The sequence below is a fragment of the Aquarana catesbeiana genome, linkage group LG03 (assembly GCF_042186555.1).
Source record: "Aquarana catesbeiana isolate 2022-GZ linkage group LG03, ASM4218655v1, whole genome shotgun sequence".
NCBI lineage: Eukaryota > Metazoa > Chordata > Amphibia > Anura > Ranidae > Aquarana > Aquarana catesbeiana.
In genome coordinates, this window is record NC_133326.1 from 384,225,154 (window position 1) to 384,239,707 (window position 14,554).

The following is a 14,554-nucleotide window of genomic DNA, read 5'->3' on the forward strand; positions in this document are numbered from 1 at the left end:
GATGAGGTAGTTCATGCTATAGAGAAGCTGGCTACCAAAAAATCGCCTGGGCCAGATGGGTTGACAGCTGAATTCTACAAGTGTTTTAAGTCCATTCTGGCTCCCTTTTTAGCAGAGGTTTATAACAGCTGTCTAGAAGAGGGTTCGCTCCCTCCCTCCATGAGGCAATCCGCTGTGATTCTTCTGTCAAAAGGTAAAGACCCCTCAATGATTGAGAACTGGCGCCCCATCAGTCTTCTTAATGTTGATAGAAAGATCCTGGCGAAGATTCTTTTTTGGCGCTTGTCGTCAGTAGCAGGCGATTTGTTGTCCAGTCATCAGCACTGCTCGGTCCAAGGTAGAAGTACCTTTTCAGCGGTTTTAGCTGTCCGGGAGGCTTTGGAACGATGCAAGGCTGCTGGATGGAGAAAGTACTTGCTGGCATTGGATCAGGCGAAGGCTTTTGATAGAGTCAATCACGAGTACCTGTATTTGCTACTTGGTAGATACGGCCTGCAGGGGAGGTTTATAGATTGGCTGAAGACATTATATAGAGGGGCTGAGAGCTTCCCACTGGTTAATGGTTGGGTTGGACGGCCTTTTGAGGTTAGCTCTGGTGTGCGCCAGGGATGTCCTCTGAGCCCCCTGTTATATGTATTCGCAATCGACCCCTTCATAAGAAGGCTAGAGAGTGGATCTTTGTGCGGGGTGCCTTTGGGCATTGCTGGTGTGCCGCCTCTGAAGGTCGTGGCCTATGCCGATGATGTGTCTGTTATTGTCTCTGGGACAGAGGAGGCGCAGGAGGTGGTCTCTATGATAGAGCAGTACACGGAAGCTTCTGGTTCTAAAGTCAACCATGAAAAGAGTGAAGTTTTCTGGATGGGTGAGGAGGGTGAAAGCTTCGAACTTCCGGATGCCTTCCCAGAGCCCCAGCAGGAAATTAAAGTGTTGGGCATCAAATTTGGTCCTGGTGACTATGGTCATCGAAATTGGGAAAGCAGGTTGGTGTGTGCCAATGCCAAAGTAGCAAGCTGGAAGAAATGGAAGCTTTCCTTGAGAGAGAGGGTTGACTTGATCAAAACGTACCTGGTCCCAATCTTTTTGTATGTCAGCTTCGTCTGTATCTTGCCAGCATCTCTCTATGCAAGGGTGTACAGCTGTTTTTTCCAACTGTTATGGGGAAGTAGGCTGAACCTGATCAAACGCAATGTAACTTACCTGTCTAGGCGGGAGGGTGGCCTAGGAATGGTCAACCCAATAGTTTTCTTTTCTCTGCTCTTTTTAAAGTACAATCTTGGTAACATGCTAGCAGAAAACCCGCCGGGATGGGTGGGCATTTTTCAGTCTTGTTTTAGGCCTTTTCTGCGATGCTGGGAAGATGGCGGGCCAGTGAAAAGTCTGAGAGTCCGACATGGCAAGCTCCCGGCTTATGTTGCCCCGTGTCTGAAAATACTTCGGCAGTGGCAGGTGACAGTGGAGGATATCAAGTCCCTCCCCAGGAAGCTTCTGGAGAAGAGGATTTTGAGCTCTGCTTTCAGTGTGTCACTGGCCTTAAGGGATTGCCCAGGCTCTGTAATGAGGGAGGGGTTGCGTTTAATCAATTTAGAAAGAATCCCCTTGAAATTTAGGGATCAAGCCTGGCTCGCTTTCCATGGAAGGCTCTATGTCAGAGGGAACTTGAAGCATCGCCCTGTGGATGATCGGGATTGTCCTAGAGCGGAGTGTGTTGGTAAAGTGGAGTCTATGGACCACTTTTTGCTGCAGTGTCCCTTTAACATAGAGGTGTATAAAAGGGTGGGGAGGGCTCTAGGCATCCCCTTTTTCTATCGCATGAGTTATGCGGAGTGGGTGTACGGGGCATTCCCGACTTGCTGGGATTTTGATTTGGATACACTGTTTTTAGTTAGTATAGTTGTCCGTTACTTCACATGGAATGCACGGTGCCAGATTACCCTGCGGAAAAAAGTCCTCTCTGTTGAGGTGGTGGTGCACGATATTCTGGGTGAGGTTGGGAAAATTCGGGGTCTTGAGAGGGGCAGGGAGCCTCGGGCGGTCTGGAAAAAGGCGTGGAGGAATATCAGACCTGCCTTTGGTGAACTGCCCATCTCTGGGTGAGGTGCTCCTTTTCTTTTTCTGTTTCTTTCACTCCCTTAGCTTTTGTTGGTTAGTATCTTCTTTTTGAAGAAGGGCTGCATGCATAATGGGTGCGGGTTTGTTTCTTGACCTCACAGTTTGGATGTCTGGTGTATTGGTGTGAGTTGTAGTGAGATTATCCCCAATAATGACATGTTCATGATGAGTTTTGTTTTTGCTGTAAAGTCATTTTTTGTTTGAGAGCAGATTTGCTATATTTATTTTCATTTATGTAAATATGTATATATTTATGTATATTATATATAGTGATTTTATGCTTATTGATTGCAAGACTTTTAATAAAGAAAAATTGGGAAGAATGTTCCTTACATTGGTGGTCAGTGGGAAGAATGCTCCCTACATTGATGGTCATGGGAAGAATGTTCCTTACATTGGTGGTCAGTGGGAAGAATGTTCTTTACATTGGTGGTCAGTGGGAAGAATGTTCCTTACATTGGTGGTCAGTGGGAAGAATGTTCCTTACATTGGTGGTCAGTGGGAAGAATGCTCCTTACATTGGTGGTCAGTGGGAAGAATGTTCCTTACATTGGTGATCAGTGAGAAGAATGATCCTTACATTGGTGGTCAGTGGGAAGAATGTTCCTTACATTGGTGGTCAGTGAGAAGAATGCTCCTTACATTGATGGTCAGTGGGAAGAATGTTCCTTACATTGGTGATCAGTGAGAAGAATGATCCTTACATTGGTGGTCAGTGGGAAGAATGTTCCTTACATTGGTGATCAGTGGGAAGAATGTCCCTTACATTGGTGATCAGTGAGAAGAATGCTCCTTACATTGGTGATCAGTGAGAAGAATGTTCCTTACATTGGTGATCAGTGAGAAGAATGTTCCTTACATTGGTTATCAGTGAGAAGAATGTTCCTTACATTGGTGATCAGTGAGAAGAATGTTCCTTACATTGGTGATCAGTGAGAAGAATGTTCCTTACATTGGTGATCAGTGAGAAGAATGTTCCTTACATTGGTGATCAGTGAGAAGAATGTTCCTTACATTGGTGATCAGTGAGAAGAATGTTCCTTACATTGGTGATCAGTGAGAGGAATGTTCCTTACATTGGTGATCAGTGAGAAGAATGATCCTTACATTGGTGGTCAGTGGGAAGAATGTTCCTTACATTGGTGGTCAGTGAGAAGAATGTTCCTTACATTGGTGGTCAGTGGGAAGAATGTTCCTTACATTGGTGGTCAGTGAGAAGAATGTTCCTTACATTGGTGGTCAGTGGGAAGAATGTTCCTTACATTGGTGATCAGTGAGAAGAATGTCCCTTACATTGGTGATCAGTGAGAAGAATGATCCTTACATTGGTGGTCAGTGGGAAGAATGTTCCTTACATTGGTGATCAGTGAGAAGAATGCTCCTTACATTGATGGTCAGTGGGAAGAATGTTCCTTACATTGGTGATCAGTGGGAAGAATGTTCCTTACATTGGTGATCAGTGGGAAGAATGTTCCTTACATTGGTGATCAGTGAGAAGAATGCTCCTTACATTGATGGTCAGTGGGAAGAATGTTCCTTACATTGGTGGTCTGTGGGAAGAATGTTCCTTACATTGGTGGTCAGTGAAAATTATATAAAGTAAATAATAATAATTAAAAAAAAATGTAAAGCACCCCCATGATCCCCGCACATGCTCTATATGAAAAGCTTTATGTAGGATGAGCACATGTATGTAAACATGTGTCTATAGACGCAAATGCTGGACATGGGAGCGCACCTGAAAGGTAACCCCCCCCCCCAGGAGAGCGCTTCTCCTAGGGAGTTATCTGATGTGGGGAGGAGCCGCGAGAGCCACCCCCAGAAGACCAGGTTCAGGGCCACTCTGTGCAAAACGAGCTGCACAGTGGAGGGAAGTATGATATGTTTGTTATTTAAAAAAAAAAAAAAGAGCCTTTACAATCACTTTAATTTTGGAAATGTACCGTTGTTGCACTTTCTTTAATGTAATTCTGTGACGAACGCCTGTAGTGTGGGCAGTGCAAAATGTAGGTGGGAATTTGTGTGGGTGTGGCTTGAGTGTGGGTGGGAACACATGAGCGGGGACAAGGGGCCCCAGGATCTCCTATTGCCCGGGGGCCCCATGAGTTGTCAGTCCGCCCCTGACTGTATGTATACTGTGCGTGTATACTGTATGTATATTGTGTGTATACTGTGTGTGTGTATACTGTATGTATACTGTGTGTGTATATATATATATACTGTATATATACTGTGTGTGTGTGACTGTGTGTGTGAATACTGTATGTATACTGTGTGTATGTGTGACTGTGTGTGTGTATACTGTGTGTATGTGTAACTGTGTGTGAATACTGTATGTATACTGTGTGTGCGTGTATACCGTATGTCTACTGTGTGTTTGTGAATACTGTGTGTGTATGTATACTGTGTGCGTGTATACTGTATGTATACTGTGTGTGTGTGTATACTTTATGTATACTGTGTGTGTGTGTGTATATACTGTATGTATACTGTGTGTGTGTATGTGTATACTGTGTGTGTGTATACTGTATGTATAGTGTGTGTGTGTATACTGTATGTATAGTGTGTGTGTGTGTGTGTGTGTGTGTGTGTGTGTGTGTATGTATATACTGTGTATATTGTTTGTGTGTGTATACTGTGTGTGTATACTGTATGTATACTGTGTGTCACGGGGAATGCCACAGGGAAGTCCTGTCAAGTCACCGTGCGTCAAAGGGGGGCGGGGTCACCGAGTGGCCCCACCCCTGTTATTTAAGAACCGTCAGAAGAGGAGAAGCGTCACACAGCGGGAGCCTCCCTCCATGCCATCATGAATGCGGATTGGCCTGAAAAGAAGATGAAGAGAAGAAGATGAAGACAAGATGATGAAGATGTAGAAGATGAAGAGAAGAGCGTGAGCCTCCCTCCATGCCATCATGGATGCAGAGCGGCCCGAGGAGAAGAAGGGAAGAAGACGCCAACGCCGCGGAGGAGATGCCGGACGAGAACACCGGAGGAAAAACCAGAAGAACCAGAAGAAGAAGAAGATGGAGGAAGAAACCGAAGGAAGATAGAAGATGGGGACAAGGTGTTTTGGGGGGCTACCCCAAAGCACCCTCCCAATGTTGAGGGCATGTGGCCTGGTACGGTTCAGTAGGGGGGGTGCTCTCTCGTCCCCCCCTCTTTTCCTGCGGCCTGCCAGGTTGTGTGCTCGGATAAGGGTCTGGTATGGATTTTTGGGGGGACCCCACGCCTTTTTTTTTTTAATTTTGACGCGGGGTTCCCCTTAAAATCCATACCAGACCTGAAGGGTCTGGTATAGATTTTGAGGGAGACCCTGCGCCATTTTTTTTTTTTATTTTGGCCAGGGTTCCACTTAATATCCATACCAGACCTGAAGGGCCTGGTATGGAATTTAGGGGGACCCCCCACGTCATTTTTTTTTTTTAATTTTGGTTCGGGGTTCCCCTGTGGGGAATTCCCATAGCGTTTTTATCAATGAACTTTTATGTGTATTGTCGGACCGGCAATTCATTAATAGCCGCGAGTAGTTTAAATGACTTTTTTTCCTTTGAAATGTCATTTTGCTGTCAGACTGTTCTAAATACGGGAAGCATGCGCCCCTTTACAGGCATAGTATAGACCCCCCCTAAGGTACGAAATTTAACCTCTTCAATACAGGGCACTTAGACACCTTCCTGCCCAGACCAATTTTTAGCTTTCAGTGCTGTCGCAGTTTGAATGACAATTGCGCGGTCATACAACACTGCACCCAAACTAAAATTTTATCATTTTGTTCCCACAAATAGAGCTTTCTTTTGGTGGTATTTGATCACCTCTGCGGTTTTTATTTTTTGCTAAACAAATAAATAAAGACCGAAAATTTTGAAAAAAATAAAAGTTTTGCTTTTGTTTCTGTTAAAAAAAATTGTAAATAAGTAAGTTTTCTCTTTCACTGATGGGCACTGATAAGGCGGCACTGACAGGCACTGATATGGCGGCACCGATGAGGTGGCACCAATGAGTGGGCACTGACGATGGGCACTGATATGCGGCACTGATGGGCACTGGTAGGCGGCACTGATGGGTGGCACTCATATGCAGCACTGATGGGCACTGATAGGAGGCACTGATGGGCACTGATGGGTGGCACTGGTTGGCACTGATGGGCACTGATAGGCGACAATGATGGGCAATGAAAGGTGGCATTGCTGGGCACTGTTGGGCACTGATAGGATGGCACTGATAGGTGGCACTGCTGGGCACTGATGGGCACTGATAGGCGGCACTGATGGGCACTGATAGGCGGCACTGCTGAGCACTGATATATGGCACTGATGGGCACTGATACGCGGCACTGATATGAGGCACTGATGGGCATCCCTGGTGGCACTGGCACTGGTAGGCATTGAAGTGGGCACTGACTGGCAGCTGCCTGGGCACAGATTGGCAGCTGCCTGGGCACACAGTGGCATTTCCCTGGTGGTCTAGGGGCATACCTGGTGGTCCAGTGTGGATCGCTTCCCTGGTGGTCCTCGGCGGCTTCCCTGGTGGTCCTGGGTAGGATCCGAGGGGGGGCTGTGCTGATAAACAATCAGCACAGACCCCCCCCTGTCAGGAGAGCAGCCGATCGGCTCTCCTCTACTCGCGTCTGTCAGACGCGAGTGAGGAAAAGCCGATAACCGGCTCTTCCTATTGACAGCCGTGATCAGCCATGATTGGACACGGCTGATCACGTGGTAAAGAGTCTCCGTCAGAGACTCTTTACCTAGATCGGTGCTGCGGGGTGTCAGACTGACACACCGCAACAACGATCGCCGCGATGCGTGCCCCTGGGGGCGCGCAGCGGCTCAATATCCTGCGGACGTCATATGACGTCCCGTCAGGATTTTGAAACCACTTTGCCGCCGTCATTCTGCTATATGGCGGGCGGCAAGTGGTTAAAGGGATATTACACTTTTAATGTTTCACTTTAAGCATTATTAAAATCACTGCTCCCGAAAAAACGGCCGTTTTTAAAACTTTTTTTTGCATTGATCCATGTCCCCTGGGGCAGGACCCAGGTCCCCAAACACTTTTTATGACAATACCATGAATATAAGCCTTTAAAATTAGCACTTTTGATTTCTCCCATAGACTCTTAAAGGGTGTTCCGCGGCATTCGAATTTGCAGCGAACACCCCAAATTGTTCGCTGTTCGGCGAACTTGCGAACAGCCGATGTTCGAGTCGAACATGAGGCTCATCCCTAGTAGTCAATACATAGCCAGAGTTCAGTAATCAGATCGTGTAGTCAGCCAGTGCCAATGTCAGAGAGCCAGAGATCAACGTAGTTGTACAGGAAACAGGATCAGGAGCCAGAAGGGACATCAGCCGAGCAAGTCTTCAACAGGTACGCAGGAGAAAGTCTCTGAGATGTGACCAAAGGTGAAGGCAGAGATGAAGTGAACTGGACGGCTTTAAGTAGCCAGGACTGACGAGCAGATCATCAACAGCTGAGTCACTGTGGAGAGAAAGGAGACGGCAATGTAACGATAGCTGAACGGCCAGCTCAGAGAAGGAAGGGCTGAGCCCATCCCTGACAGTACCCCCTCCTCAATGACTCCTCCCCCTCGGAGGACCACCAGGCTTGAGGGGAAAACATCTATGGAAATCACGGAGGAGGACAGGGGCATGTACGTCCGAGGATGAGACCCAAGAGCCTTCCTCCAGACCGTACCCCTTCCAATGTACCAGGTACTGTATGCTCCTATGGGAGTCAACAATGGATTGTACTTCATACTGCTAATGGTTTTCAACCTGTATAGGGTGAGGACGTGGCACCGAGGTGGTAAAGCGGTTGCACACCAAAGGTTTCAATAAGGAGACATGAAACACATTAGAGATGCGCATACTAGGAGGAAGGTCCAACGCGCAAGCCACTGGGTTAATCCTGCAAAGGATACGGAAAGGCCCAATAAACTGAGGTGCGAATTTCAAAGAAGGAACACGAAGTCGGAGACGACAGCCAGACTCTTTCCCCAACCTGATAGGAAGGTGCAGGCAGGCGTCTGCGGTCAGCATGGAGTTTGTACCCATCGTTAGCATGTCGCAAAGCCTCCTGGACTTGTGCACAAGTGGAACGAAGGCCACGGAGAGGCTCCTCTAACGCAGGAATACTCTGCGGAACAAACGAGGCAGGCAACCAGAAGGTTGGAAACCATAGTTCACCATAAATGGGGACAAACAGGAAGCTGAATTCAAGGCACTATTGTGAGCAAACTCTGCCCACGGTAATAGGTCTGACCAGTTGCTATGATGGTCAGAAATATAGTAACGTAGGAATTACTCCAAGGACTGATTGGCTCGTTCTGTGGCCCCATTAGACTGTGGGTGATATGCAGAGGAGAAAGCAAGCTGAATACCCAACTGTGCACAAAAGGCTTGCCAGAACCAGGACACAAACTGACTACCCCTGTCTGAGACAATCACCTTGGGTAGCCCATGTAAGCGGAAGATCTCCAGAGCAATAATAGAAGCCAGTTCCTTAGAAGTAGGCAACTTCTTAAGTGGAATACAATGCAACATTTTTGAGAACCGGTCAACCACCATAAGGATAACTGTGTTGCCCTGGGAGTTGGTTAACTCCACAATGAAATCCATAGACAGGTGGGTCCAGGGCCTCTCCATTGGGTATGGGTTGTAGGAGGCCCACTAGAAGGTGTCGTGGAGTCTTACTCTGAGCACACATGGAACAGGCAGCTATGAAGGCGGTTACATCAGCACATAGACTAGGCCACCAGAATTGTTGGGAAATGGCCCAAAAGAGTTGATTCTTCCCAGGGTGGCCAGCAGTCTTGGGAGAATGGTAAGTCTGGAGCACAGCAGAATGGAGACTCTCTGGAACAAAGCAGTGGTCACAAGGTTTCTCAGGAGGAGCATTGACCTAAGCAGCAAGAATTTTGTCACCCAAAGGAGAAGTAAGACTGGTGCGAACCGTGGCCAGAATACGATCAGGCAGAATCACAGGAACCGGAACCGACTCCATCTTGGAAGTGGAGGAAAATTGTCATGACAAGGCATCAGCCCTTACATTCTTAGTACCCGGTAAGAATGAGACAATGTAATTAAAACTCGAAAAAAAAAGAGCCCATCACGCTCTCCTGGGAGAGAGGCGCTTAGCCTCAGACAAGAATGTGAGATTCTTATGGTCAGTAAGAATGAGAACCGGCACAGTGGTGCCTTCAAGGAGATGTCTCCATTCTTTCAGGGCTAAAATGATCGCCAACAGCTCTCTGTCACCAATCTCTTAATTGCACTCTGCCGGTGACAATTTCTTGGAAAAGTAGCCACACGGATGCATAGCGCACTCAAAGTTAGGCCGTTGAGACAGAAGGGTGCCAACTCCAGTCTCAGAAGCATCAACTTCTTGGGTAAAAGGCAACGTAGGATCAAGGTGTGCCAACACAGGAGCAGAAACAAAGGCAGCCTTGAGACTCTCAAAGGCCTTAATGGACTCCGGAGACCAACTCTGTGGGTTGCCATCTTTTCTGGTCATATCAGTCAGGGGCTTGACCAGAGACGAGAAGCTACGAATAAACTTCTGATAATAGTTGTCAAAGCCCAGGAAATGCTGCAGAGGATGTAAAGCCACGGGTCGAGGCCACTGTAGGACCGCTGAAAGTTTCATTGGGTCCATCGAAAAACCAGCAATGGAAATTACATAGCCCAGGAATTTAACCTGTTCACAATGGAATTCGCACTTTTCCAATTTACAATAGAGATTGTTCTCTCTTAGTTTCTGAAGCACACGACAGACATCTGTGTGGTGGCTCTCCAGGGACTTGGAAAATATGAGGATATCGTCGAGATAAACCACCACACATAACTGCAACAAATCTCGGAGGACATCGTTAATGAACTCCTGGAAAACTGCCGGAGTGTTACAAAGGCCAAAAGGCATGGCGAGATACTCATAATGACCTGAAATGGTATTAAATGCAGTTTTCCACTCGTTGTTAATCCTGACGAGATTGTATGCCCCTCTCAAATCAAGCTGCGTGAAAACCGTTGCTCCCTAGAGGCGGTCAAATAACTCCGTAATCAACGGAAAGGGATAGACATTCTTAATCGTGAAACAATTGAGACCCCTATAATCGATACAAGGTCTCAGTTCACCACTCTTCTTCTTCACAAAAAAGAAACCAGCACCAGCAGGAGACAAGGATTTGTGGATGAAACCTCGAGAAAATGCGTCTGCAACATACTCTTCCATGGCCTTATACTCCAAGATCGACAAAAGGTAAACCCGGCCACGAGGGGGTATGGCACCAGGTTGAAGGTCAATTGTGCAATCATACGACCGGTGTGGAGGCAAAGTAATGGCTTGATCTTTGTCAAAGACATCGCTAAAATCACAGTACTCCTCCGGCAGGGAGGAGAGTGAAGAGGTGCACAGGACCCTGGCTACCTTCTGGAAGCATCTCTCACTGCACTGTGGCGACCAGGACAGAACCTCAGCACGGAGCCAATCAAAAGAAGGGTTGTGCCTCTGTAACCATGGATAACCAATAACCAGCTGAAACTTAGGCGAGGAAATAACTTGGAATTGAATTATCTCACGGCCATAGACAAAGGAACAGTCTCATGAGTCACATGGGCAGGCTGTAGAGGTCTCCCGTCAAGAGCCTCAATGGCAAGTGGAGTGTCACGCAGCTGCAGCGGAATCGAGTGCTTTGATACAAGGGCAGCATCAATGAACAGGCCTTGCAGCCCCAGAGTCGATTAGAGCCTGTATCTCGACGGATGACTCAGCCCAAGACAGGGTGACCGAAACCAGGGGCTTATCTTTCTGGGAAACTGGAGATGAAACAACGCCACCTAAGGTCTGTCCATGACAGGACCTCAAGGTTCGGGCGTTCCCTGGATGGGTAGGACAAGACTTCAAAAAGTGACTAGCCTGGCCACAATAAAGGCACAATCTCTCCCTCCTCCTAAGGGCTCTCTCATCCGCAGAGAGATGCGTGAAGCCCAAGTGCATGGATTCATCTTCACAGACCGACTCGGTACCAGGAGGCATGGGCGGTGAGGGAGGCAAGGGTGGGACTGCAAAGCTCGGAGACAAATGTACAGGAGGCTTGCGTCAGCACTCCTTAAAAGGGAGTCTTTCTCTGAGTCTGGAGTCAATGAGGATGGCAAATGTGATCAACCTCTCCAGCTCAGTGGGTATATCTCGGGCTGCTATCTCATCCTTGATGTTATCTGAGAGACCATGAGAGAAGGCAGCCTCATTGTTCCAAGCAACCTCTGCTACCAGAGTATGGAATTCAATGGCATAATCGGCAACAGTTCTCGTACTCTGTTTGATGGACATGAGTCTCTTGGCAGCAGAAGCGGAGCATGCAGGAACATCAAATAACCTTTTGAAGGAAGCCACAAATTCTGGGTAACTCAGGACCACATAGAGGGTTTGCCCAGGCCAAGGCTCTCTCAAAAAGCAAAGATATCACAAAACCTTCTTTGCTTCTGTCCGTGGGAAACGCCTGGGGCAGCATCTCAAGGTATATCTCAACCTGGTTGAGAAACCCTCTGCATTGAACTGGATCGCCCCCAAATTGCTGGGGAAGCGGAGCAGAACCAGACATGCCCCTTATAGAGGTAATACTCAAGGCGGGTGCCTGCACAGAGACTGGAGCAGCAGCAGGGACGGCCTGCAACACAGGTTGTACCCGAGCAGCCATAGTGGAAGATTCCAGGTTCGCCGTGCGACTCAGGAGCATTTGAAACGCCAAGGCAAACTGATCCATGCAGTGAGCCTGGTCATCCAATCTGGGAAAAATATTACCAACAAGTGGACTGACTGCATCTTCTGAATTCATGGCCTTCGCCTACTGGCAGAAACCATGAATCAGACCGAGACAGAAGTACAGTTAATCACACTTGCTTGATAATAATAAAAAGGTAAACATAGTAAGCGTAGTCAATACATAGCCAGAGTTCAGTAACCAGATCGGGTAGTCAGCCAATGTCAGAGAGCCAGAGATCAATGTAGTAGTACAGCAAGCAGAATCAGAAACCAGAAAGGACATCAGCTGAGCAAGTCTTTAACAGTAACACAGGAGAAAGTCTCTGAGATGTGACCAAAGGCGAAGGCAGAGATGAAGTGAGCTAGACGGCTTTAACTGCTTGCCGACTGCCGGCTGTCAAATGACGGCCAGGCGGCATGGCTCTCGTTGTGGGAGGGCGTCATATGATGGCCTCCCATTTAAACAGGGAATGCACGCAATCGTGCACGCGCCTCCCTGTTCCTTCGGTGGCGGTGTGTCACGGAGACACCGCTCGCCACCGAGGGGGGTGAACAGCCATTGGATATGGCTGTTTACCACGTGATCGGCCGTGATGAAGTCACGGCCGATCACAGATGGTTCCACCCCAATGTGCACGGCGCATGCATGCGCACGTTGGTGGCGGCGTGTTCCCGGGAGCACTGCTCGTCACTGATGCTGGTAAACAGCCATTGGCCGGCTGTTTACACACATGATCACATGAAAGGATCACAGCCGATCACTAAATGTAAACACAGAGTGGTAAATGTTACCAGCTTTTCTCTCCTCACACACCATTTCCAGTGTGAGGAGAGAAGAGCCAGGAGCAGTGTTCTGTAGTGTCTGCACCAACACCACACTTGTCCCATCGCCCCCCTCATTGTCATCTGTCACCCAACAATCACCCCATAAAGTGCACCTGTCACCCATCCCCCGTCACCCATCAGTGACCGCCAGCCATCACCCGCCACGCATCAGTGACCGCCAGCCATCACCTGTCACCCATCTGTGACCATCAGCCATCACCTGTCACCCATCAGTGACCGCCAGCCATCACCGGTCTCCCATCAGTGACCATCAGCCATCACCCATCAGTGACTGTCAGCCATCACCCGTCACCCATCAGTGACCGTCAGCCATCACCCATCACCCATCAGTGACCATCAGCGGTGCACCCATCACCCATCAGTGACCGTAGCCTGTTATCCATCACACGTCACCCATCAGTGAACATGCCCTGTCACCCATCACCCATCAATGACCATGACCTATGTGTCAAGATGGTCCAAACACTTTTAAAACATTAATGATTAAGGAATCCAGGAAAGTTTAAGTAGCTGTGGTCTATTGTAGTGATGAGCCTCTTTCACCAAGGATAATCACCACGTGCAGGGGACATCTCCCCAATGAAATTGCACTCACCAAAAGAACAGCATACATAAGCCTTTATATTAAACGCTTCCTTTCTCCTTCGTCCAACCACCAGATGTCAATCATATTCATAAATGATACCGTAATACATATGGAAGGAATGAAATAGCCAAATGGTGTAATATTGCTAAGACAATTTTATTTGACATTCAAAATAATCCCCCTTAGGTTAATATGCGTACCAGATATGTAGAACAAACGAGCATTTAATAAAGTGCACTGTGCAAATAAAATTGTCTTAGCAACATTACACCATTTGGCTATTTCATTCCTTCCATATATATTGCGGTATCATCTATGAATATGATTGACATCTGGTGGTTGGACGAAGGAGAAAGGAAGCGTTTAATATAAAGGCTTATGTAATACAGTAGCAAAAGAGAAAAAAGTAAAAAAGTAACTCCTGCGCACAGGTGGATCACCATGTATAGGACATAAACACAGGCCTTGCTGCCCTAAAGGATGGGGATCCTAATAGAAACCGAAACAAAAAGAAGACAAGGGCGCACCAGCCTTGTGCATTAACTTTTAAGACATTTATTAAATAAAAATAGTAAAAGAAGTGACTCACAAGCGATTGATGGAGGAGGCACAGCATAAAATCGCACCAGTAGACAGTCTGCAATTTGGGATGAGCGAAACCTTCCAGGGGTCGTGGAGGAAAGCACAGACGTTGCAATCCGCTAACGCGTTTCGAGGGGAGAGTCCCCTCTTCCTCAGAGCTATGCAGTGCAACCTCCCTCAGCGAACCTCACTTAAAAAGGACTGCAAGCCAGTAATGCAGGGATGGAGCGCGGGGCTTCTCCCCCTTTAGAGAGTTCCTCCCTCCTAAGTCCTCTAATCCGGCATGCCATATACGCATAAGTACATATGCAGACACGTGTACACAACATACATACACGTGCATGCATACACACACATACATACGCGAAAAAACAAATAATAATCAATTGATAGATGAATCAATAAGAAGTGAACTGCAGCGTACTGTGCATACGGACTGAAAGGCAACATGCGATGTCTAAAGAGCACCAGATGTAAATCACAGTAAATGTTACCAATACCACTGCCAGATGTACATCGCAGTAGACATTACAAATCATAGTAGATGAGAATCGCCACCTCAAAAACTCACTCATCAAGTCGCAGCATATGCACAGTGGATGGAGGTGTGCATGTACTTACACTGGTATTGTGGTGGTGGGTGCCTGTGGAGTGCCTCCACATCCGCTA